This window comes from Anarhichas minor, unplaced genomic scaffold, assembly GCF_050575085.1.
Source record: "Anarhichas minor isolate MPS153535 unplaced genomic scaffold, ASM5057508v1 ptg000102l, whole genome shotgun sequence".
Taxonomy (NCBI): domain Eukaryota; kingdom Metazoa; phylum Chordata; class Actinopteri; order Perciformes; family Anarhichadidae; genus Anarhichas; species Anarhichas minor.
In genome coordinates this window covers 397,501-400,000 of record NW_027466548.1, presented here as the reverse complement: position 1 = coordinate 400,000, position 2,500 = coordinate 397,501, and positions in this window count along the sequence as shown.

The following is a 2,500-nucleotide window of genomic DNA, read 5'->3' as shown; positions in this document are numbered from 1 at the left end:
AGAGAGAGAGATTTTGATTTTTAGAAAACCTTTATTTTCTTTGAACATGTTTCTTTATCATTTAAAACGGTTAAACAAATAAAATCCAACAAACATAACCGTGTCTTTGATTGTCTTTAGACTGTGAGATCTTTTCCTCACTGAGCTCCATCTTTGTTCAGTTCTTTGTCCACTTTGTGAACTATCTTCTTCAGTCTGAAGCCTTCCTGCTGAGTGAGACCTCCTCTGTCCTTGCTCCTCATGTGAGCTCTGGCAGAGCTGGAGAGCTTCTCTTTGTCAGAGAGGTAGTCCTCCACTTTGGCTCCTCTCACGTTCTTACTCCTCCTCAGAAACTCCTTTATCTTCTCCACGCTGTAGTCTCTAGAGCTCCTACAGCTGCCAGCACCGTGTTTAGAGGGCTCACTGTCAGCAGCAGCGCCCTCCTCCCGACTTGACTCAGAGTCCTCTTCCATACTGGACTCAGAGTCCTCCTCCAGACCGGACTCACACTCTGCTGCTCCTCCACTTTCCTTCGTTGCCATTTTCTTCGCCTGTGTGCTTCCGCTGTCTCCTCTCTGTTTCCTCTTCAGCTGAGGGGCTTTGAGCTGCTCCTCGTCTGCTTCCATGTCCACCTCCCTACCTGTCTCCACCTGTCCTCCAGTACTCTCCCTCACCTTCTGGACCTCACTTGCCCCGTCCTTCATCACCTCTTGTCCCACACTTTCCCTCTCTTTTCTCACCTCCTGTACCCCACTTGTCCCCTCCTCCCTCACCTCCTGGGTCTCACTTGTCCCCTCCTCCTGTAACCCGCTCGTCCCCTGCTCCTTCGTCTTTTGGACCCCATCTGGCCCGTCCTGTCTGTCTTGCTTGTCCCCTCTGCCCTCCTCAGTACCTGTCTGGTTCTGGTTCTGGTCCTTATGAGAGCTGTTTTTCTCAGGACACGTTCTACTCTGATGACCCACTTTTCCACAACTGAAACATTTAAAGTCATCAGTTGTTGCATAGATGACGTAGTCAAAGTCATCGACCCTGATCTTGAACACTAGGTTGAGCCCCTTGCTCCTGTTGTCTGGGATCATGAGCAGCTGTCTCCTGTGAGACACCACGTGCTTCAGGAGAGGAGACCTGCACCCAGAGGACACCTTCTTCACCCCAGACACTATCCTCCCGTGTCTCGATAGTTCTCTGGTTATGTCTTCATCTCTGATGAACGGTGGGACGTTGGACACTGTTACCTTCACAGCCGGTGTGCAGAGAGGGTACACGGGGAAGAAGTTATCGCCCACCTCGATCCCGTTGTCAATCACCACTTCCGCATTTCTGATGGTGTCTAAAAAGATGACCACGGCATTGTTCATTCGGGCAGCGGACTTCACGCTGCTGTGGCCAACAAGTTCACCCACAGCCAGGCTGCATTCCTCCACTGACACCGGGGAAGTCGGCGGGATCTTTATGCCGTGTTTCCTCGTGAGTTCGGTCATGTCCATGGTGGCGTTTAGCAGCCGACCAGCTCGCACTGATCGACTGCAACCACTCACAAAGACCCTAAAACCAGCTAAATGTTCACACAAACACCATGAACCCTACACACTACACTACACTATCATACCCAACATTACCCAGTGAAGAAAAATGTCGAAAAATCGCTAGTATCGCTCTCAAAAACCGTGCTCCTTCAGCTCCGTACTACTTCCACTCAGAGAGAGAGATTTTTTTTTGATTTTTAGAAAACCTTTATTTTATTTAAAACAATATGAACAAACAAAACATCGTTGCCGTGGCAATGGATTAGAAGAAACTCTTCAAAACAAAACAAAACAAAAAACAATCAAAATAGTTTCTTTTCATGATATTTTCAAGGAGCGTGGAGTTCATTCAGCTCTGGAATTAATCCTAGATCTGGAAATCGATCTGCAGAGCCAGGAGCTCAGGATGCTCCTGCTCTGCCGGTTGAATCCTCAGAGGGTCACAGCATGCTGCTGAGACCTGGAGTCTTCAGAGGGGCACAGCATGCTGCTGAGACCTGGAGTCTTCAGAGGGGCACAGCATGCTGCTGAGACCTGGAGTCTTCAGAGGGGCACAGCATGCTGCTGAGACCTGGACTCCTCAGAGGGGCACAGCATGCTGCTGAGACCTGGAGTCTTCAGAGGGGCACAGCATGCTGCTGAGACCTGGAGTCGTGCCGTCCTGGATGCCCATCCTGGCTCCGTTCACCAGCGGTTCATGAAACAGCCGGTGTAGTGAGCACGTGGGCTCCGGTCTCTTTACTTGGCTCCATCATTGTTCATCTCTTTCCTTATTGTCTGCACAATTTTCTTCAGTCTGAAGCCTTCCTGCTTCGTGAGACCTCCTCTGTCTTTACTGCTCATGTGCGATCTGGCCGAGCTGGAGAGCTTCTCTTTATCAGAGAGGTAGTCCTCCACTTTGGCTCCTCTTACGTTCTTGCTTCTCTGCAGATAGTCCTTTATCTCCTCCACGCTGTAGCCTTCAGAGTTCTTACAGCTGCCAGCCTTGTGTTCAG